Below are 24,649 nucleotides of genomic sequence, written 5' to 3'. Positions count from 1 at the left end.
ATAAGATTACTAATTAAAAGTCAGTCGTTAATTAAGATTCATAATGTATGAATTACTCCTTAATCAAACTATAATAAGATTTGATTTTTTTAATTTATAAAACATATAGAATTTGATGTTTGATCCCTATTCGATCATTGATAGTATTTGTATTTTTATATGGTTTCAATGGAGTCCCTTTTTCGACATGAAATTTTGTTAGTTTTATTTTACTGAGTCAATGAAAAAATAATAAAAAAGAGAAAAAATAGAGATGATAATATTTTTATTTTAGGAATCATATCATTTCTAATAGAATAACTTAAAAGGAAAAAAACGTTTTATGAAACAGAGAGCATGTAAATTCAGTCAAAAGCCAACTACTAATTTAGTCATTGACAAAATAATTGAGGATCCGAATTAGACCGACCGTCGACTTTCAAATTAGACCTAAAAAATGAAAGTATTTGGTCATCTTCCCTTAGTTATCACATATAGTATTTGAACGAGTAAAGGTCAATTGTGGTCCCTAATGTATGGTCATTTTATCAATTTAGTCCTTAATATTATTTTTTTGATTATCTGATCCATCACAAATAAACTCGGACCCGAATCAGTCCTCACTTAACAGAACCGTTAAGAAATAGATGATAACCGCAATTTGACTATATTAAATTACTAATGGTAATTAATTCTTTTCCTATTAACAAAATTGGAAAAAAGATAGTATTAGTTGCAAAATGAAATGAATAATTTGTAATTTAATAGCAATTAAGAATTATAATTAGGTATAATTAATTATCATTAGTAATTTAATATAGTCAAATTGCAATAACCGTCTCCATGCCATAATAAGGTTAAAATAATAATTTTAGATTGTTTTAGATTTTTATTTAAATTCATGTTATATTTATTTACTTTTTTACTCTTTATATTAAAGTATTCATTAAATATACTTATTTAAGGACATTGCACACTAATTATGCAATTACAATTTTATTAGCATGCAATCCTCATATGTGTGATGACAGTTTTTTATATCTTATTGGCTATTGCATTTATTTAAGGATACATGTTTAAAATAATAAAATATTGTATTTCATTGAATTTATATATTTAGTGTACATTTATTTACCTAATGAAATAATAATATATTTGGTTAGAAAATGAACCATATAACAAATTTCTTATCAAATTAATTTTTACAATTTTAATTTAAATAATTTAATAAAATAATTAGCTCTACAAAGTATTAAAATTTGTTATCTTATTTTATAAATAGTAAAGAATTAGATTTAATATGGCCAAAAATAATTATTTTATAATTAAACTGTGATTTTTATTATTGATAAATTTGATTATATCATTTTTTTATTTAGAAGATTCTTTATAAGCAGTATTAAAGCTTTTAGCTCAATTCACGGTAACATGGTTTAATACTAATTAAGTTTAATATTTTGATTTTAAAAAATTTAATAATATTAATATTAATTTTTTATTTTCTTTATATTCTTAAAATTTGGAACATTAAATTTGAGCCTTAATCAAAAAATATTACACGTTCTGAACTCATCTCTTTAATATGTTAAAGACATGTGAATTATATTTTCTGTTTTTCTTAATAAAATATTAGAGTTCTTAAATCAATTCACTACTATATGTGTTAATACTAATTGGGTATATTGTTTTGAATTGTACCGTTTTAATAAAGATAATCACATACTTAACTAAAAAAAAATCAAATATTCTTAATTCGTCTATTTAATATTCTAAAAATATAGAGTTAATGTTTTCTCTTTTTCTTTATAAATTATTAGAGTTATAAGATCATTTACTATATTATGCAATAAATTAAAATTTGATACATAGTATATAATATTGAGTTTCTGGATATGATTTTAATTCTTTACGTTCAAAATTTAATTTATTTATTTCTTAATATATAGAATGCTATAATCGAACATCTATAAGAAAATAATCACATGTTCTTAACTCATATATTTACTGTTTGAGTTATGTTCTCTTTTTTCTAGTATAAAATATTATAATTCTTTGCTCGGTTCACTATATCTTGATATATACATGTGGCTATTTATACAACTTAAAAATTTAATAGCTTTTAAATGATAACACTAAGAAATTTGAATGCAAATTTATTATTTCGTTGAATGATAATACTAAATAATTGAGTGTAAATACATGTAGTTATTTCCATAACTTATAATACATGTAGTCAAGAGCCTTTGTCCTATCGGCAAAGAGCTTAGACATCAATGTATGAGGTTCCGAGTTCAAGCCCTCTTGACATCAGTTGTAATTTCCTCCTTGCTTGGGAGTTTATTTATAATTTGTAATTTCCTCCTTCATATAGGAGTTAATTTTTTTTATTTTTTTTTAAAAAAACACTTATAATTTAAATGATTATTTATGACTAGTATAATAATTTGATTTGAATGACTATTTATTGTTGAATGATAACACTAAATATGTATAATCATTTATATAACTTAAAATTAAAATATTACTATTTAATATCATTTTAATTTATTTAATATTAGACATCAAGTATTTTTTATAACTTACAAATTTTATAACTATTTGATAATAAAATAATTAGATGACAATGACTATTATAATTATAATTTACTTTTTATTTTTATAAATTAAATTTAGATGTTTAGAATTTTAAGAATTATTTAATAATAAAATAATTATATATATATATAGGGATGTATTCAAATCCTTTTCATATCTTTTGTCCTTTTTCCTTCTTAATCCTAGCCCCACGATTTTGTCATCTGACGGTTAGATTAATGTCACGTGTCATTTAATAATGCACCCTTAAAGACCGAACTAGAGACCAAATTAGGGCCACTCATTTTTCTTATTCTTATGGTTATGATTAATTTACAATTAATTTAATATTTTATTAAATAAAAATGTTTTTTTTTTTAATTTTTTTTAATTTTTTTTATTTTAAAAAAAAAATTTAATTTTTTTTTTTTAATTTTTTTTTTTATTCGATAAAAACTTGCTGCAGTAAATAATGAACTATATTCACTACATAATGAACTAAATGAATGTATGTTATGAACTTATTAATTCATTCAGTCGTGTTATTACTTCATTCCGTTAGTTTATTACTTCATTTATTCATGTTATTATTTCATTCTATTAGTTTATTACTTTATCCCGATACTTTATTACTTCATTCAGTCATGCTATTACTTCATTCCATTAGTTTATTACTTCATAATGTGTTATGACATAATTATCTTTCAGTTGGGTTTAGGGTTATTACTTCATTCCGTTAGTTTATTACTTCATTCAGTCATGTTATTACTTCATTCCGTTAGTTTATTACTTCATTCAGTCATGTTATTGTTATGAGCTTATTACTTCATTCAGTCGGGCTATTACTTCATTCCGTTAGTTTATTACTTCATTTATTCATGCTATTACTTCATTCTGTTAGTTTATTACTTCATTCCGCTAGTTTATTACTTCATTCAGTCATGTTATTACTTCATTCCATTAGTGTATTACTTCATAATGTGTTATGACATAATTATCTTTCAGTTGGGTTTAGGGTTATTACTTCATTCCGTTAGTTTATCACTTGATTCAATCATGTTATTACTTCATTCTATTAGTTTAGTACTTCATTCCTTTAGTTTATTACTTCATTCAGTCATGCTATTACTTAATTCCGTTAGTTTATTACTTCATTCAGTTATGTTATTACTTCATTTCATTAGTTTACTACTTCATTTCATTAGTTTATTACTTCATTTTATTATTTTATTACTTCATAATGTGTTATGATATAATTATCTTTCAATTGAAGTAAATTCAGTATATAATGAATGCGAAAAATTACTTCATAACATACATTCATTTAGTTCATTATGTAGTAAATATAGTTCATTATTTACTCCAGCAAGTTTTTATCGAATAAAAAAAAATTAAAAATTAAAAAAAATTAAAAAAAATTAAATAAAAAACGTTTTTATGTAATAAAATATTAAATTAATTCTAAATTAATCATAATCATAAGATAAAGAAAAATAAGTGGCCCAAATTTAGTCTCTAGTTCGGTCTTTAAGAAGGGTTCGACATTGATCACAACTCTATATATATATCTATATATACTCATCAAGTAGCGAAAATAGTTGAGAATTGGTTAAAATTTTGACTAAAAAATGTGAATCTTAATTGATAGTACTTACCATGTATTAATTAGTTATAGATAGTTAATTTGATTAGCTTTCTGTAACATGCTCAACTTTTGTGGCGGTTTGAGGCATGAAATAAGAATGGCACTAGCAAGTCAAGGGGAACTACCCTACACTGAATCTTTGAGACGGGCATTGGACATCGAGGCAACCATGCCTAAAGAGGATGCATCAGTACCTTCACCACTACCATTGCAACAACAACATAACTCCCGAAACAAGAGGAAATGGGATGAGGATCGGACTCCATATGATGACAAGAGGTAAGAACCCACCAGAAATCAAATGCAATATGATGGGAGACGAGACATTCCCAGTCAAAGAGGTGAATACCGACCTAAGGTCCCACTTTGCGTTAAGTGCTCCAAGCACCACTTTGGTGTGTGCAAGGCCGGCACCAATGAGTGCTACAAATGTGGCAGGAGTGGACATTTCTCCAAAGAATGCCCAAACAAGAAAGATGAGATGAGGGTAATGAAGAACTACAAAGGATCACACTCACAACTTCATGTGCTTCAGGCCGAAGTAAGTAGAGACCTATCCCTACCCGCATACCAACACCGGTACCAACACCAAGGCTACGAAGAAGCTACCGGGGAATTGGAAGACAAGATGGAGAAATAATAGTAGACGCCAAATTTCGGGACGAAATTTTATTTAAGGGGGGTAGAATGTAACATCCCCAACTTTTGAACCTTAGTATTATTATTATGATCTTAACTACATAATTATAAATAAGTGATCAATGTAGTATTTATAAACTGCCCGTTTGAATTTTAATATCGATCTTTTGAGTTATAACGAAATCAAGACGAAATATACAAAAGAAGTTGATTGTTTTACCAGGATTAATTTAAAATAATAAATCCGAATAATAGTACATGATACAAGAAGTCCGGTAAAAGTATACAATACAACCAAATCCTAATCTTTTACAATTAGAGATAGGCGTGCAAGTTCGGGCAGCCTTTCAACGGTCGTGCTCAAGCTCCAAGGAAAGCCGATACATCAACGAGGATAGCCCATACTCCTTAAATAGATGCTATTTCCTACAAAAGAAGAGAATTAGAGAGAGAGTAAGAAAATAAATTGTGGAGTAAATCTTTGAATGGATTAAGGAGTACCAAATGAAATTCAATAGTAGATTTGAGCAGGATAGATAGACGGATGAAATTCATTACCAAATCCAATCAAAATCTTTGCAAGATTTCAACCAAGTGGGCAATAAATACCAATGTAGATAGATGAAAGCCACATAAGCTCCTCAAAACACTTTTTGCCGTAGGATCACCAAAAGGAGATAAATATCTCTGACATACAAATATTACAGTAAAGTTAAAACCTTCACCAAGTTAAACCTCCCTAAGTTTTAACCTTCATCCACTTGCAAGTTAAACCTCCCCAAGTTAAACATTCATCCATTTGCATAGCAAGTTGCAAGGTAATGACAAGTATATAAACCTCAAGCATTTTCCACTTTAGGAAACCCATCACTATCAAACATTCTACAAATTCTCTTCATACACACATATAGAATAAAGGAGTACGAGGAAGGAGAGTTGGAGAAAGTTGCAGATAATCGTAGGATCATGCCCTACAATTCAACAACACTTTGTTCCCAGTTCCCACCTCAAAAGGTAAACACCAAGCCTTTCTTTTCTTTCATCTACGTACAAGCATGCATATACAATTTCGAAGATAGAATCTGCCCAAATTTGGAATTTACAACACCTAGCCTAATAGTATGTTTCACCATCAAGTCTTCTTCTAAGTAGCTAGAAAAATACTCACAATTCACCAAACACATGGAATAGAGAGACTAAAATCCTACAATGGCTAGAACTAGATAGTTAAAGAAACTTATCTTATGTGTACGAATCTGTCGGAATTCCGGCGACTGAGTTTCCGCACGCCGTTGCCGACGGTGGCAGCCCCACACCCCGATTCGTCACTAATTTCACAATCTTCACAAATTAAATTCCAAAACTTGTAAATCTAAGATTATAAATCCTTAGAAAATGAAATAAAAGGGAAGAACAATAAAATCCTTACCTTTCGGGAATTCGGTGAGGAGACGGCGACTGTGGTGGCTTCGGGGAGCTACTCCGGCAGCGTGAGGCGCAGAGAAGAAGCGGCGAAGCCGCTACCTGTGCATGCACAGCAGCGGGCAGATCGGGAGAGAAGGGGGCAGCGGCGGCTGAGCAGGGCCGAGAGAGGAGAAAAGAGTATGGGAAGAAAGAGAGATAGAGGAAAGAGAAGAGAGGGAGATGGAGAAGAGGAGAGGAGCGCCGCCGGAGGCGGCGACGGGCGGTGGCGCTGGAACGTGGTGGCGGTGGCAGTGGCAGTAGCAATTAGTGAGAAGTGGAAGCTTCTCTCACATCATTTCTAATTGGGGTAAATGGTGATGAAGATGATACGTGGGTTGTTTTATTTAATTGTTGTTGGGCTAACACTTTAGTTATTTGGGCTAAACAAATGGAATAATAAAATCTGGGCTCAATCTTTTAATAAATTAGGTGTTGTAGTAAATAAATGTAGGAAGGCCCATTTCCAAAATTTAATTATATTTTAGTCTATGTTTTAAATTAAGATTCGATTAATATATTTTTATATGGTTTCTTCTAATGGCATAACCAAGCTAAAATAATTGATCTTTTAAATTATTTTAGAGTTTTGGGTAAAAAGTAAATTTTTGAAGTTAAGTATGAGGTTCAATTCAATCGAAGTCGAGAATAGTGAAAGAAGAAACATTAAATAGTATGCGAGTTTTAGAAAGGTCTTAAAGAATAGAGAAAAATAAAAGGGATTTATTAGGAGGCATGCATTCCTATTAATGTTTAAGAATTTCTTGAAGTCTGATTTGTGTATTATATTATATTGTGATGTTTTCAAAAAGGTTATCTCCGCAAGTTAAGGTCAGAGCAAGAAATTCAAGTTAAGGAAAATTAAACGAACCAGGTGGGCTTTCGAACTAAAGTATTTTGTGGGCTTTCTATCTGATAAGGCTAATTTCATGCATCGGTTATAAGATGAAAAATCACCATTTACTGGGTCTAATACATTGTTTAAGCTAGGTGTGTGAAGGAAATTCGCCAGGTCCAGGAAGAATTGAAGGAAGTGGACTAGCGAAGGAAGAAGGCGAAAAGTGAGCAGAATCGAAAAAGAGAATGGCTAGACGAGGGGAGTCCGAAGCTGAGGGAAAAGAAGACAATTCACACAAAAAGCCTCTGCTAGACCCACTTTCACGCCTATATAAGAAGGAGCATGCAACACACAAGAGAGATATAGCTCTCAGCTCACACACACACACACACTTGGGAAATGGGAATTCTGGGGTAGAATAGGGGTCTCATATTCAGGAGAATCTGTGCAACACCGTCCTCAAGGAGGACGAAGATACAATCATTTACTTTTTCAGCGTTTATGTTTGGATTTTGTCGAACTTCGCCGTTCGAATTCGATTTGTTCGTTTTGCTACTTGCTGTTCATCTGTGAATTTTATTTCATGTTATGATGATGTTGATTTTGTATTGATTTATGTTGATTCGGTGTTTTGAGGAGTTGTTCCGGAGGTTTGATTGTTATTCACTTTGTTGGATGTTTTGCGTACTTGATCTGAGGAATATGAGTTGATCTGTGGTTGTTGTTGTTGATCTGCGGAGAATTGGTGAATCTGTAGTTATGGAGATGATTTTGACCGGAGTGGATTTAGCATCCGAAGTGTGGATCTGAACAGGAGAATTGAATTATGCATGGATTTTGAGCTTCTGCTTTCGTTTTTGTTTTACTTCATCTAGGAGATAGAGATCTGAGTTTTTTTTGGTTTCTCGGCGTTTTCTGACGTTCGATCTGTTGGTCGCCGTTGAGTTACTAGCATTGTTCTGTTTTCATCATGTTTCAGTTAAATTCCGATGATGCTCTGCGTTTTGTAGGTAGTTAGGCTTAGAATTGGTTATTTTGCAGCTTTTTGGTCGTACACTCATATTTTGGGAAAATGGTCCCCACTGCATGCATCGAGTCTGTCTAGCTAGATTAGGTAGTGATATTACTAGATCTAGATATAGTTAAATTTCTTTTCCCCTGTCTATTATAAATTCCTCAACCCAAATTTGCGTGGCAGTAACCAAACCACCCAAAAGCCCTTTAAATGCATGATTTCGCATCTGTCCTCGTGGGATCGATCCCTGCTTCCATATACTAATTCATAAGTATACGCGGGTTGAGGGTTTGTAAGTGATAAACTGTGTGTCCAACGACCGAGGTCTTTCAGCGTTTCGCGAGTTCCTAGACCTTGTGATCTAGTGGATTTTCTGGACCCAAGAAGCTTGATATTCCATATTGTGCACGCAGCTAAAAAGGTCAAGTCACTATCCTACATTATTATGTGGTGAAAAATGCTTTCAGTTATTTAAATTCAAAGTATGTCTTGTCTTGCCATGTTTTTGTTTTGAGCATTACCAATCTGTTCGTCTAGAAAGGGGAGAGTCCCTACTAAGACCAGTTATGTTGTGAATCGAATTCGGGTCTGAGTTTGGGAGAGATTCCCTAATCGGGCTAGTGTACACCAGGGACCGTGAGCCTTCTTTCGAGTTGGCCGGTCATTGTGACCGTGGAATGTGGCCACATTCCCGGCACCAGAATGAAGTTCAGATATGGTATATGTTCCAGGAAAATGGATCGGCCGATCACAGTTTTAAAGAGAAAATGTTTTTAGTATTCTCGGGCAATTTCAATAAAACCCCGGGTTCACTCAGTTATGGCTTGACAAAACCAGTTTTTATGAAAATATATTTCGGCATTGTGTTCACTGAGTACATCAAGTACTCAGCCTTGCATATGTTTAAAAAATGTGCAGGTTAAGCGGTGATGACGAAGGGCGGTGTTAAGCAAAGATGGCGAATGTGTTTCAGTATTACAATGCTCGGATGAATCGTGTCTCCATACACGGTGTCATCCTCTCTTGACTCTTCCGCTGCAGTGTAAAAGTTGAACTTATGTTCTTTTGTATTGTGTACTCTGATATATTTTTCAGTCATTCCAATTTGATTTCGTTCATTTCAGTCGTGCCAAGGTTTCCCCCTTTCTTTCCCCGCTTCCTTAATCCTCCTCTAGTCGCGATAAACCGCGTTTGCTATCCCTAGCAAGGTGCGGTCGTGACACTTTCCTTCCTTAATAGATAGTTATTTTCCTTTTATCTAAAATAAGAGTATATTAGTACATATTCAAATAAGATTATGGAAAAGTGACATAGGGGTATTATGGTTCAGAGACACTATGTCTCTAAATCACTACTCTTGAATTAAAAAACGTTTGATAGGATTTATTGGTTATGAAATGTTGCAGTAGTTATTTTGTTTTTCGGAATTTGGAAAAAGTAAAATTTATTAAAACATTTACTATATCGTCGTCTTTTCTTGACATTGTAACTATATTTTTACTATAATAAAATAATTTCTCAAAATTTAGTTTATCATAAAATCAAATTTTAGAGTATAAATAAATAAAATTGTAAATTATAGACTGTAACTGGCCCCATATAGAATATTGGCCGCAAATACACGATACGGATGGACGCCCAATAAAAATAATCTGTCTAGTAACATTTTATTGAGTCGGTGATATACTGATATGCGCAAAGCTCTATCATCTTGATTATACTACTTTATTTTTCTAACTCATACTCCCTCCGTCCCACAAAGATTGTCTCATTTTTCCATTTTCGTTTGTCCCATAAAGTTTGTCACATTTAACTTTTTACCATTTTTTGTAGTGGACCTCATATTCCACTAACTCATTTCTACTCACACTTTATTATAAAACTAATATATAAAAGTAGGACTCACGTTCCACTAACTTTTTCAACTAACTTTTCATTACATTTCTTAAAATCTGTGCCAGGTCAAAGTGAGACTACTTCATTATCCGTGTCGGGTCAAAGTGAGACTATCTTTATGGAACGGATGGAGTAACTTTTTGAATGCTACTCCCTCTGTCCCACATTTGGAGTCACTTATTGTTATGGCTCGGGTTTTAAGAAAGAGTTGAAGTGTGTAATAAATGAAGTGAGATGGTGGAGTATGTAATAAATGAAGTGAGATGGTAGAGTTGGTTGAAGGTGGGTCCTTTTTTACTTTTGATTTTTGTTTTGATTTATTTTAATGTAGATAAAATTGTATGACCAAATATGGAAAATTCTAAAAGTGACTCTTAAACTGGGACGGACTTTTATGGCAAAAAGTGACTCTTAATCTGGGAAAAAGTGACTCTTAATCTCCGGCCGGTGGCAGTGGGCTGCGATGACTCGCCGACCGCCTTGCCCTTCCCCTTCCCCCTCGTCTTCTTCCTCGGCGCGGCCGGCGTCGCTCGAACGGGAGTATCATCGTCCCCGAGATCGATCCCCATATCATGCAATGACAGAAGGTCATCGCCAGAGAACTGCGTCTCCACCGGGGTCGACGTGTGAGACGAAGCCGTCAAAAAATCAAGCGGGGGCCGATATACCGCGTCCCCTCCCGGTGACCCCTGCACCCCCCCCCCCCCCCCCCCCCCGGCATCCCGGGATACATGCCGTGCAGCATCCCCCCCGGCATCCCCCCCTGCCACATCATCCCCATCATCTGCTGCAACATCATCTGCTGCTGCATCTGGGGCATACCCCCCCACCCGGGCGCTGACTGCCCGCCGCTCCCTTGCCCGCCGCCCGGCATCCCCCACGGCATACCCCCCTGGTTCCCCCCCATCGCCCCCCCCCGGCGCACCAGCCATCATCCCCATCATCTGATTCCAAGGGATGTTAAATCCCGGGCCCATCTGCCCCCATCCAGATCCCACGGGTACTGTGGGAGTCTGAGAGCCGCTCGTCGCCGGACTGGACTCGTTGTTGTGATCCATCACTCGATGATGCTCTTGAACAGAAAGTTAGAGAGAGAGAAAACTCGTTAAAACAAGTGGTGCAAATGAAAATGAAACGAAAATCGCGTTTATATATGATTTAAAAAAAAAAATAAAATAATCGAAAATCGGCGCTGGCCGATCGCTGGCCGATCGGGCCTCCACAATGGCGGCTAGCCGATCGGCTAGCGTTTCGGCCAGCGACGAGTGATCGGCGAGCCCACGCCGATCCGCTCGCCGATTTTGCGCTGACCGATTGCAATGGTTCGGCTAGCCGATCGGCCAGCGCGAAGAATCGGCTAGCCGGTCGCTAGCCGACCATTGCGGATGCTCTAATTTTCCACTACTATAATTTATAAAGAATTGTCGTACGGAGTATCTAATTTTATTGTGTAACTGCAAAATAATCATCGGGTTTTTAAGTTAATCGCTAAAAGAGTATTTATTTTATTTTTTAAATATTTGACAGTTAATAAAAAAGATTATATATAGTCATTTTTTATTAAAATGTTAGCCGTTAACTGATCCCTTAACGTCACTGATTTTCATAATATACTGGAAGCAATTATTACAGCTTCCTTGTTAAGCATTGGTGTGACAAAATGTTTGCTACCATCATTATTGCAGAAAGAGGAGTGCTAATATGCATGTTTTCCTAGCTAGGAGTTAAATGATCGTGTCATAAAACTCATGCTGGTTAAACTATTGATTTACCCTTCATTTCTACATAATTACCTCTTTTTGTACACTATCTCACTTGCATAGAGCTTAATTCAGCTGTTTTTTTCATGTACTCACTCAATCCCATGCTAATATAACATATAGTAATAGTACATTAAAGATTAAATAATTAGTGTAATTAAATTATTATTTTAAACGTAATAAGAAAATGTTTAATTAATTTTAATATCTTAATTAAATATTCTAGATTTTACTTCAAATTAAAATAATGCAAATAAATTGGGACGAGCTAAATAAAGAAAAGTAGGAATAACTTTGACGGATGTAGTAATAGATTTGTTCACACTCCATGACTCATCTTTTGCCTAAACATTATCTTCTTTTTTAATAATAACATGGATGATTTGGAAAGACAAAGCACCTATTTTTGGAATGAAAGTTGTTAGGCAATCGGACTAAATTGTTTTGCCTATCTCAATAATCCCATATCATATCATTCAAAATACCAATCTCAGATTCTCAATAATCCCATATTCATATCATGCATAAATATTTCATTATGTCTGATTTAAAAAATTTATCATTCCCTCCACTATTATTTGTTTTCCTTTCTGTTCGTAAATACTTATCGCATGACTTCCTTCTTTACTATTTTTAGTATTGAATCACATATTCTTCTAATTCATTTCATTTAAATTTTATTATAAAATTAATTCATTTCTCACTGAGTAAAGAATTTCTTTTCAATACAGAATTTAAGAAAAATAAAGTTTTGCTAGTTAAGTGTAGGAGAATAAAGTATAGAGAATAAATAAAGTATAGAGAATAGTTAAGAGAGAATATCAAAAAAGGAAATGACTCATTTATCTTGAGACATCCCAAAAAGGATTATGAATATCTTAGATCATCTCTAACCATAAAGCAAATATCATTTTTGGTGTATAACATTTCTCCAATCATACTGTAAATTCAAGCTCATTTTTGTATTTTTCTACTTAACAAGTACTCCCTCCATTCCACCAAAGATGACTCACTTTCCTTTTTAGTTTATCCCAACCAAAATGACTCATTACTAAAAATAGAAATATCTTTATCTCTACTTTATTCCCTCTCTCTTGTTTTATTCTCTCAACTCAATACACAAGTTTAATTAGCATAAAATCTCGTATTGCCCAAGGAAGGGGCATCTTCCTTGGAGCGGAGAGAGTACCAAATATGGGTTGTAATGAAGCTACTACAAAAAATTTTGTGAGACGTATATTAAAAAATTATGTAAATATGAGTTTGGTGTAAATGATTGGAATAAATTTACTTTTTGATAAGACATAAACTAAAAAATAGGTTGGAATTTGGTGTAAATGGTTGGAGAAGACCTTACAACTCATGTCGAGTCAAAGCGTGACAATACTCCAACCATTTTATCATTCTTTCACTCTCATACTTCACTAAATATGCATTGAACACGTGTCATCCCAAAATATGTTATTTTAATGGGATGAATGAAGTATGAGATGAAAAGGATTTCATATACTTCTCTCATGTGTGTGATGATGTGCATTGAGCCCGCTATGTGCTTTATCGTTGGTATAGTAGCGACATATCAGTCTAACCCAAGAAAGGAGAGCTGGACTTACATAAAGAACTTACTCAAATACTTGGAAATGACTAAGGAGTACATGTTAGTTTACCAATCAAACAAATAGGTTACATCGTGGTGATCTAGATTAATTACATCTGAACATAACCTAATAAACCTTTCACAATGAGCTTAGTTGGCACAACATTCACATGTCATATTGAAGAGTTGATTTTCTGCTTGCTGTATCCTATCAATTTCTAATTACACACTTCCTAGATCCAGTAAATCAACTAGATCACAAGGTCTAGAGACTCACAAGACTGGAAGTCTGGTCGTTGGTACGCAAGCAAACCTTCAAAACCCTCAACCACAGATACTAAACTAGCACAGGGAAGTAGGGATCGATCCCACAGAGATGGACTCGTAAAATACATGCGTAGAGAATTGGAAACTATTTTTGGGTTGGCTGCTGCCACGCATATTTTGGGTTGAGGAATTTAACTAAGTGAATTTGGAAATAAAGTACGCTATGCTAACTGCTAGATCTAGGCGAAAATGAATTTTGCATAAGAACTAAGTCAAATCAACTACTAGATCTGGGACTTCTACGAACATATCTAGACCAAGGAGATTAAATCAAGTGGGGACCAAACTCTGAAAAAGGTAAGTACGGACAGAATCGAATCTGCAGCCTAACTAACTAAAGCATCAACTGAAAATGACTTCATCTTCTTCAACGAACACAAATAAATGCAGAGATCGAGAAAAACAAACTCAGATGTAGATTGGAAACATAATTTTAACGGTAAACGAAACAACGACGGAAATCACACTACTAGACGAAGCAAACCAAGCAGAACAAAATCCCCATAATCTCATGCACAAATTTCACCTCCCCTGTTCAGATCCACACTTCGGATGCTAAATCCACTCCGGATCCAAGCATCCGAACAAAAATCCAACCGAACACAACTTCAATACCACGATTCTCGAATCTCCTAAAATATTCAGCAACAAATTCAAGAGAACATCTCAAATAAACAAACCAAAATAGCAAGCGTCATAATAATCAACACGAAATCCAACTTCATCAAGGCAAATCAAACGTAAACAGAATGGTTAAACTAATCCAGCAACAAAAACAGCAAGCTCGACTTCCAAAAGTGAAGTTCGAGACGGAACAGAGTAGTAAACAGAAATTAAGAGAACAATTGTTTCTTCGCCCTCAAGGGACGGTGGTGCACTGATACGTAATTCACGAAAACGAAAACCTCCCCCAATTCCCCATTTCCCTAGTGTGTGTGAGCTAAGAGCGTGACTGTGTGTGGAGTGTGACCCATCTCCTTTTCTTGTTGCGCACTCCTCTATTTATAAGCGTCGAGGTGGGGCCCAGCGAGGTATTGATTGACTTGATTGCCCTCAGCTTTTGGCTTCCTTCCTCTAGCTTCTCCTCTTGATTCCGTTCCTGCTCCTCGCTAGATCTACTCCTCCAGCATCTCCTGGATCTAGCGCTACACACACACCTGGCTTAACAAAACTTGTTAGATCCAGTAGAAATGTGATGTTTTTCACTACATAACCAATGCATGAAATTAGCCTTATCAAACTGCTCACACTTAAACCATACTTGTCCTCAAGTATAAAGACAAGAAGAAAAGAAGAATAAGGCGAATTTCAAGCATGGTTATCCCCTTGACCGACTCTACAGACTCTAGACAAAACTCCTACACCTAGACACAACTGAGGCAAAGCTAGACACTAAAACAAAGAGTACATAATCACATAGGATGAAAACATATAAACACATATGCATGAACTGGTTTCAACTTTTAGGCAACCGTCCCCACAAGATTAAGATCAATCCAACAGGCTGCACTCCTCCAAATAGGCCTTTTTCTCCCCTCTACCTAGCCAATCTGTCAGCTCGTCAAGATAGCCTTTTACTTCCCCAATTGTTAGATTCACTCGATCGCTCATTCCTTACCAGGGATGTTAGGACCGATTCTCTCTTAAGTTATTGCCAAACCACTGAAGCCTCGGGTTATGAGAATTTCCTCCTTCTATCCTCCGTCACTATCCCCCCCTTTTTTTTTTTTCTTTTTCTGGACTTCGTCCAGCTTATACCTCCTTGATTTCCTGGACTTCGTCCAGCTTATACCTCCTTGATTTTTTCCCTTTTTTTTTTTTTTTTTTTTTTTTTTTTTTTTTATTTCCTCCTCTGGACTTCGTCCAGCTTATACCTCCAAATTTTTGCGATTATATATTTTCTCCTTTCCCTTTTTTTTATTATTTTTTTCTTTTCTCTTTTCCTTCAGCATTCAGTGGCAGACTTTTGACATGTGTTAGCTCTAAGTGTTATCACAGGCTTATAACTCACCTCTAGAGTAGGGCTTCACAACTAGGCAAGTAAAGGCATTTACTATCGTTCTTGCTTCATTCAGATTGGTTCGGCTTACTAAAGAATCAGGCTTCTAAGTTGGAATACCTCCTATTTTCAATTACTCTCCCTAAGGGAATCTGCCGTATTATATCCACTAGTTCATGCGATACAATCCTAGACCTACAACTCCTCAAAGCATAATAACACTGCATTGATTCCTCTCCCCCTCCCACTTCACTCAAGCTTGTCCTCAAGCCATCGTCGTGAAGGGGGGAAAACAGAGAATTCAATGCAGAATTAAATAACAATTTCACTTCTCACACTTAGACCGAGCAACGGGCTAAGTGGGAGAAGAATAAACCAACAGAAAACATAGAACTTCTCACACTTAGACCAAGCATTGGGCTAAGTGGGAGAAGATAGCATAAAACACAGCAACGCATGGAAATAAAACACAGAAAAAGAAACACAAAAACTAAAATTTACTTGGTCTGGGGAAATTGCTCATTTCTGGGGCTGGCTCCCGCGAGAGCCAGACGGTGGTGGGACACTGGGGCGGTTCGTTTTCACTTTCTTCCTCGCTGGCTGCTCCAGCTCTTCCTTACCTTCTGCAGGTTGATCGAGTCCTGATTTCCTCATTAGCATTTTTGTCCTTGGTGGAATTGGAACTTTCTCGGGAATAGTCGGGGTGGTCAACTGCTGGAATGGCTTGATCGAGGGACTGCTGTGGATGATCTTCTGTGCCTCGCCACTTGACCCAGGAGTCGACTTCGACTGGGTCAAGGGAAGCGTCTGATGCAGCCATTTCAACATCCGCGTAGATATCTCCACAGCTTCCGCCACTCTTTCACTTTGTTTGGCACATTTCGTGGCCAAATCTGCTACGTTGCTGCTCAGAACTTTTACTTCTTCCCGACTCCCATTGAGTTCCTTCCGTATTCCCCCGAGTTCCTTCATCATCTCCTTTTTCATCAGTTGCATTTCCTTTTTCATGTCCTGCACCTCCTTCCTAAGCTCTTCCACCTCTTCACTTGGCATGGCCTCCTCAGCTTCCTCTAATTGATTCCCTTGACCGCGACCTAAAAAAATATGAAGACCCCAGACTCCTGGGTCAAGGTTAAAGTACGAGACATAAACCCCCTTTGAGTTTGGGTCTTCGAAAATATTTTTGGAAATTTTTGAATTTTTATTTTGTTTGGATTTTCTTTGTCTTCTAAAGCAATTAAACTATGTACAATTACCTTTGAATATTCTCGAATCCCCTGGATCAGTGTGTAAAAACATAAACATTTCTCTTGACCCAGGAGTTTATCGAGAATATTCCTTTGTCTGGCTAAGTGATAACTGAGAGCGCACGTAGTGGTATTTCCTCCACTACGCATAGCTCAGAATTATCCCTATAGACTTTCAATCGATGGCCATTAACAAGAAAAGGGACCGAGTTAGGAGCACTTCCCTGGATTTCCACTGCTCCGTGTGCGCGGAGGCCAATGATGGTATATGGACCTACCCACTTTGACTTCAACTTCCCTGGCATTAGCTTGAGTCTGGACTGAAATAGAAGTACTTTCTGCCCCACCTGAAGTTCCTTGACCCGGAGGTTCTTGTCGTGCCAGAGCTTCGTTCTTTCCTTGTACCACATTGCTGAATCGAATGCCTCTAGCCGTAGTTCCTCCAGCTCCTGTAATTGCAGCTTCCTTTCTTCTTCACATGCCACAGACTTCATATTCATTTCCTTAATGGCCCAGTATGCCTTGTGCTCCACTTCCACGGGTAAGTGACACATTTTCCCAAACACCAACCTATAAGGTGACATCCCGATTGGTGTCTTGTAAGCAGTTCTATACGCCCACAAAGCATCGTCAAGGCGTTTACTCCAATCCTTCCTTGTGGTGTTAACTGATTTTTCCAAAATACTCTTTATCTCCCTATTAGAGACTTCAGCTTGCCCATTCGATTGGGGGTGATATGGTGTAGACAATCTATGATGCACGCCGTATTTCCTCATGAGCGCTTCTATAGTGCGGTTGCAGAAGTGTGTTCCTTGATCTGAGATAATCGCTCTAGGAACTCCATATCTGCTGAAAATGTTTGACTTCAGAAACTTGGCCACCTCTTTAGACTCACAAGTGGGCGTAGCCTTCGCCTCTATCCATTTGGAAACGTAGTCTACAGCGACCAATATGTAAGCATTTCCGTACGACGACGGAAATGGGCCCATAAAATCCATCCCCCAAACATCGAAAATTTCGCAGATCACTATGGGCACTTGGGGCATCTCATCTCGTCTCGAGATTCCCCCTGTCTGTTGACACCTTTCGCAGCATTGACAGTATTCAAAGGCATCCTTGTTCAATGTAGGCCAGTAGAATCCACTGTCTAGAACTTTCCTTGCGGTTCTCCTTGGTCCGAAATGCCCTCCACACGCCAAGGAGTGACAATGATGGAGTACATCTCTTTGTTCCCATTCAGGAATGCAACGTCGAATTATCTGATCTGCACACATCTTCCAAAGATAAGGATCATCCCAGAAGTAATATTTGGCTTCGCTTTTAAGCTTCATCTTCTGGGCCCGGGAGGCTTCCTCTGAACTTGGCACCTCTCCCGTGACCAAGTAATTTGCCAGGTCTGCGTACCATGGTTCTGCGTTACGTACGCGCTTTCCTCGATCAGATTCTCCTGGACCGGTTAAAACTAAGACAGATTCCCAGCTTATCGGTCTAGGTGGTTCGTCCATATAGTACAAATGCTCTTCGGGAAAAACATCGGGAATAGCCTCGTCCGTATCTCCTTGATGAATTCTACTCAAGTGGTCAGCCACTCGATTCTCTGTTCCTCTTTTGTCTCTTACTTCCCAATCAAACTCCTGTAGAAGTAGGACCCATCGAATTAGCCTTGGCTTTGATTCTTTCTTAGCTAGCAAGTACTTTATTGCTGCATGATCAGTGAAAACAATAACCCTTGACCCAAGAAGATAAGGGCGGAATTTTTCGAACGAGTAGACGACAGCCAACATTTCCTTCTCCGTAGTATCGTAATTCTTCTGAGCTTGATTTAGTGTCTTGGACGCATAGAAAATTACGTAGTTTTTCCCATCTATCTTCTGCCCTAGGACGGCTCCCACAGCGAAATCGCTCGCGTCGCACATTATCTCAAAAGGGTGATTCCAGTCCGGTGCCCTGATAATTGGTGCGGACACTAGTCTCTCCTTGAGCAATTGAAATGCCCTCTTGCATCCCTCATCAAACTCGAACTCCACATCGTTGTGCAGCAAATGAGTGAGTGGTTGCGCAATTTTTGCAAAGTCCTTGATAAACCTTCGATAAAACCCTGCGTGACCGAGGAATCCTCTAACTTCCTTTTGATTTGTAGGGTAAGGTAGCTTTGCAATCACTTCCACCTTTGCCTTGTCCACTTGTATTCCTCTTTCAGAGACCACATGACCTAAAACAATCCCCTCAGTTACCATGAAGTGACATTTTTCAAAATTCAGAACTAGATGTTTCTCTTGACATCTTTGCAGCACTAGGTCAAGGCTGGCTAAACAAGTGTCAAATGAGCCTCCATATACAGTGAAATCATCCATGAATATCTCGATGCATACCTCTAGTAGATCCGAAAAAATACTCATCATACAACGTTGGAATGTACCTGGTGCATTACATAGACCAAATGGCATCCTTCGGTAGGCATAAGTTCCAAAAGGGCATGTAAATGTGGTCTTTTCCTGGTCCTCTGGGTCCACGAAAATCTGGAAATAACCGCTATATCCGTCGAGGAAACAGAAATACTGTTTACCAGCCAGCCTCTCTAGCATCTGGTCAATGAATGGTAAAGGAAAATGATCCTTTTTGGTGGCTTCATTTAGTTTCCTATAGTCAATGCACATCCTCCATCCAGTGACCAGTCGAGTAGGCACCAACTCGTTCTTGTCATTCTTCACCACTTGTATTCCAGACTTCTTAGGTACCATGTGAACCGGACTGACCCACTCGCTATCTGGAATAGAGTATATGATTCCAAGGGACAGTAGTTTCAGAACTTCCTTGAGCACTTCCTCCCTCATGTTTGGATTCAGTTTCCTTTGTGGATCACGCCGAGCCTTTGCCCCTTCCTCTAGTCTGATGTGGTGCATGCAAAGATCAGGGCTAATTCCAACTAGGTCAGAAAGTGTCCACCCTATGGCCTTCTTGTTCCTCCTTATTACTTCCAGCAGCGCACTCTCTTGGTCTTCAGTCAAGCGGCTGTTAATTATCACTGGACAAGTTTCTCCTTCCTCCAGGTATGCATACTTTAAATTTTCAGGCAAAGTTTTCAACTCCTTCTTCGGTGTGATGGCTTCCTGAGGTAAAGGGTTCTCCGCCTTACTTCTTGGCGCCATTTCCTCTAGATTCGCTCCCTCGTCTGGGCTCTTCTCCTGAACAGATCTGGCTGATTGGAATGATAGTGGCTGGTGGCAGAATGCCATGATCGCTTCATTGATCTGATCATCTGTCAAGTCCTGTGTGAAAAAAGTTTCACACCATCCTGTCACCTCCTTTTCTACAGTCTGGCTCAGCTCCGAATTGTCAAACTGTTCCTGCATTAGTTCAGTCTCAAGATATTCTTGGACTAGGGGGTTAATTACATCTACAACATGCAAGTTTTCAACATCAAGCGGTTTTTTCATAGCTTCTTCAATGTTGAAGGTGTATTTCTCCCCATGATAGTCCAGGCATATGGTTCCATCAAACACATCAATAACAGTCTTCGCGGTGCGAAGGAAGGGTCTCCCCAGTAACACCCCACTAGACTCAGCAGATTCATTACCCCTCATTTTTATCACATGAAAATCAGCTGGGTATAGGAAATCATGCACTCTGACTATGACATTTTCCAATACTCCCTCAGGCGATATGCATGTTCTATCGGCCAACTGAATCACTACTTTAGTATCGACCAAACTGACTCCCACCAATTTTTTATATATTGACAGCGGTAGGACATTTATCGAAGCACCTAGATCACACATGGCATGCTCAATTTTAATATCACCTATAGAAATAGGAAGAGTGAACATACCTGGATCTGTACACTTTGACGGCATCCTCCTCTTTTGTATCACGGCGGATACATTTTCTCCTATAACAATCTTCCCATCAGGTTTGGTTTTTCCTGCTATGAATTCCTTGATGAACTTGCTGAAGGTGGGTATTTTCAGAGCCTGCAAAAAGGGTAGGTTAATCTCCAGCTTACTAAATATTTCCACAAGGTCCTCAGTATCATCTTTCTTTTTCTTGGCTTCTCCTCGGTATGGGAATGGTTTGGGTCGCTTTACTGCATTCGTGGAACTCCCTGCTGGGGCTGCACCTGTCTTCCTGCTTCCCTCTTTAAGTTCCAACTCAGGTTCTGGATCAAGGAAAAATGGGTCACTTAGTCGAGGCATCGATCCCCTTAAATCTCCCTCCTGGAGGTCATCCTGTATAGGAATTTCTCTGAGTCCAGGATCATCTCCTCGAGACTTCTGATTCCCCTTTTCTCCGTTCATCTGTGAGGGTGTCTCCTCGTTTATCACTTGCTTCGGTCCTTCATAGCCTTTCCCCGATCTCAAGGTAATTTGACTAATATTTGCTCGGTCTGGTGGTTTGACAGTGGCAGGCAATTTCCCTTCATTTCCCCGCATTTCGTTCAGCGACGTGGCCAACTGGGACATCTGCTTTGCCAGCATGTCCATGGCAGACTTCTGCTCCTGCTGGGCATCTTGAATTTTGTGCACCACGTCATTGTTAGCCTGCATGTTATTCTGCATGTGTTGTTGGGAATTTACCAGATCATGCACCATGTCATCAAGATTCCGCTGTGGTCGGAAACCTTGCATTGAACTGGGATTAAATCCTTGATTTTGATTGGTTCCAACCACCTGGTTCTGGCGAAAATTTCCCTGACCTCCTTGATTATTGTTGTACTGGGTTGCTGGACCTGGGTGACTCTGTTGGAAATTTTGATTGTTTCCTGAATTGTTCCTCTGATGCGGTGGCACATAAGAATTCCCTTGGTTGCTCTGGTTCCTGTTGTTCCAGTTATGCTGATCCCCTTGGTTACGGAAATTCCAGTTGTTCAGCCCCTCTTGCTGCTTCCCTGCCCAGTTAGAATTATGCTGTGGTCCTTCCTGATTCCGGCTGGGCCATGTCTGCTGGTTCTCCGCTGGACCTGGGTGTTGTGACTGTGGTTGTTGGTTCCCTTCAGCCCATCTGAAACAAGGATTGTCCCTCCATGGTGCCTCCTTAATCTTCCACTGGTTCCAGTTGGTATTTTGATTACTTTGATTCCAATTCCCCATTGCATTCACTTGAGCTTGGAAATCTCCATCGAGTGAGGGATTATTGTAAAATTGAAGCTGATGTTCCTCTTGACCTGGGTTTTTTTCCTTATCAGTCGACCCAGGGGTATTTTTCTTTTCAATGGCATTTAGCAGTGCCTTCTCCAGTCGATCTATTCTGTCTCTAACCTCTTCTCCTTCTCGTTCCTTAACTGTGTTCGCGGAGCTTCTCCTCATGATAGCACGCGGGTAGTCATACGCCTTCTTCGCGTCGATTAATCTTCCCAGAATCTCGCGTGCCTCGCTTGCCTTATTCTTGGTGAAATTCCCCCCGCTCGAGGAATTCATTAAGTCCTTGGACTCAGGATTTGCCCCTTCGTAGAATAGATAAAATGTTTCAGCCTCCGTCATCCTGTGATTTGGGCAAGCGTCAAGCAGGCCTTTAAACCGAGACCAATATTGGCTTAAAGATTCATCGTAGTCCTGCTTACACTCTTGAATTTCTTTTTTCAAAGCGTTTGTCTTATTGGACGGAAAGAAATAGTCCAGGAACTCCAATTTGAAATCCCTCCATGTGGTGATCGAGTCAGGTGGAAGCCTCAGCAACCAAGTGTTTGCCTCTCCTTTCAATGCAAATGGAATCGCTCGCAGGCGATAGTCCTCCTCGGTAGTTTCGTTAGGCCTTTTCTGGATGCTACATAGCTTACTAAACTCGTTCAAAAACTCATAAGGACACTCATTCCTCCGTCCAGAGAATGTAGGTAAAACGCCCAGCACATTCGTCTTGATCTCAATAGACCGCTGACGTTGATTTGACACTATGGCATGAGCTGGCTCTCCGTCGAGATGTGCAGTTAGCGAACCAATCTCTGGGTCTAGGTCCACTAAGTTTGCCATTACAGACTCCTCTTCCTCCCTTTCCGAATGCTCAGTTTCTGACGACGACCGTGAATCCTCTTTCCCCGATGAATTCCACTCTTCTTCACTCCCTGATTCAAACGGAAATGGATCTACAGTTGACAACCCCGATCTGGTAGTTATGGCGGATGTTGATTCCTTAACTTGCCACTTCAACTGCACGTTCCTTGACCAAGATGGGTTGCTCCAGATTCCTGACCTTGAGCCCTTGCTCATAAACTGCCAAAAGCGAAATTCAAAAGATTAAAACTATTTACACCAAATCTCTAAACACATAAACAAACTACGCCATCCATCCCCGGCAACGGCGCCATTTGAAGAGTTGATTTTCTGCTTGCTGTATCCTATCAATTTCTAATTACACACTTCCTAGATCCAGTAAATCAACTAGATCACAAGGTCTAGAGACTCACAAGACTGGAAGTCTGGTCGTTGGTACGCAAGCAAACCTTCAAAACCCTCAACCACAGATACTAAACTAGCACAGGGAAGTAGGGATCGATCCCACAGAGATGGACTCGTAAAATACATGCGTAGAGAATTGGAAACTATTTTTGGGTTGGCTGCTGCCACGCATATTTTGGGTTGAGGAATTTAACTAAGTGAATTTGGAAATAAAGTACGCTATGCTAACTGCTAGATCTAGGCGAAAATGAATTTTGCATAAGAACTAAGTCAAATCAACTACTAGATCTGGGACTTCTACGAACATATCTAGACCAAGGAGATTAAATCAAGTGGGGACCAAACTCTGAAAAAGGTAAGTACGGACAGAATCGAATCTGCAGCCTAACTAACTAAAGCATCAACTGAAAATGACTTCATCTTCTTCAACGAACACAAATAAATGCAGAGATCGAGAAAAACAAACTCAGATGTAGATTGGAAACATAATTTTAACGGTAAACGAAACAACGACGGAAATCACACTACTAGACGAAGCAAACCAAGCAGAACAAAATCCCCATAATCTCATGCACAAATTTCACCTCCCCTGTTCAGATCCACACTTCGGATGCTAAATCCACTCCGGATCCAAGCATCCGAACAAAAATCCAACCGAACACAACTTCAATACCACGATTCTCGAATCTCCTAAAATATTCAGCAACAAATTCAAGAGAACATCTCAAATAAACAAACCAAAATAGCAAGCGTCATAATAATCAACACGAAATCCAACTTCATCAAGGCAAATCAAACGTAAACAGAATGGTTAAACTAATCCAGCAACAAAAACAGCAAGCTCGACTTCCAAAAGTGAAGTTCGAGACGGAACAGAGTAGTAAACAGAAATTAAGAGAACAATTGTTTCTTCGCCCTCAAGGGACGGTGGTGCACTGATACGTAATTCACGAAAACGAAAACCTCCCCCAATTCCCCATTTCCCTAGTGTGTGTGAGCTAAGAGCGTGACTGTGTGTGGAGTGTGACCCATCTCCTTTTCTTGTTGCGCACTCCTCTATTTATAAGCGTCGAGGTGGGGCCCAGCGAGGTATTGATTGACTTGATTGCCCTCAGCTTTTGGCTTCCTTCCTCTAGCTTCTCCTCTTGATTCCGTTCCTGCTCCTCGCTAGATCTACTCCTCCAGCATCTCCTGGATCTAGCGCTACACACACACCTGGCTTAACAAAACTTGTTAGATCCAGTAGAAATGTGATGTTTTTCACTACATAACCAATGCATGAA

At 38.1% G+C, this 24,649-nt stretch overlaps 2 long non-coding RNA genes across 3 annotated transcripts; one reads left to right on the top strand and one right to left on the bottom strand.

The window, feature by feature from the left end:
• Positions 1-5,033: 5,033 nt before the first annotated feature.
• Positions 5,034-6,595, bottom strand: LOC125217544 (uncharacterized). 2 transcript variants are annotated; one of them, XR_007175744.2, is made up of 3 exons: positions 6,267-6,595; positions 5,396-6,178; positions 5,034-5,263 (listed from the first exon to the last, which is right to left on the bottom strand). It is a non-coding gene; the product is annotated as an uncharacterized LOC125217544 (long non-coding RNA). The 2 variants fall into 2 exon arrangements; XR_007175742.2 differs by having other exon boundaries at positions 5,396-6,165.
• LOC148932442 (uncharacterized) lies at positions 5,712-7,752 on the top strand. The gene is made up of 3 exons (XR_016135323.1): positions 5,712-5,851; positions 7,111-7,172; positions 7,289-7,752. It is a non-coding gene; the product is annotated as an uncharacterized LOC148932442 (long non-coding RNA).
• The last annotated feature ends 16,897 nt before the right edge of the window (positions 7,753-24,649 follow it).

This window comes from Salvia hispanica, chromosome 2 (genome assembly GCF_029641045.1).
Source record: "Salvia hispanica isolate PSC_SH4W2 chromosome 2, Shi_PSC_v1, whole genome shotgun sequence".
Taxonomy (NCBI): Eukaryota; Viridiplantae; Streptophyta; class Magnoliopsida; order Lamiales; family Lamiaceae; genus Salvia; species Salvia hispanica.
This window is presented reverse-complemented; position numbering and strand designations above follow the sequence as displayed.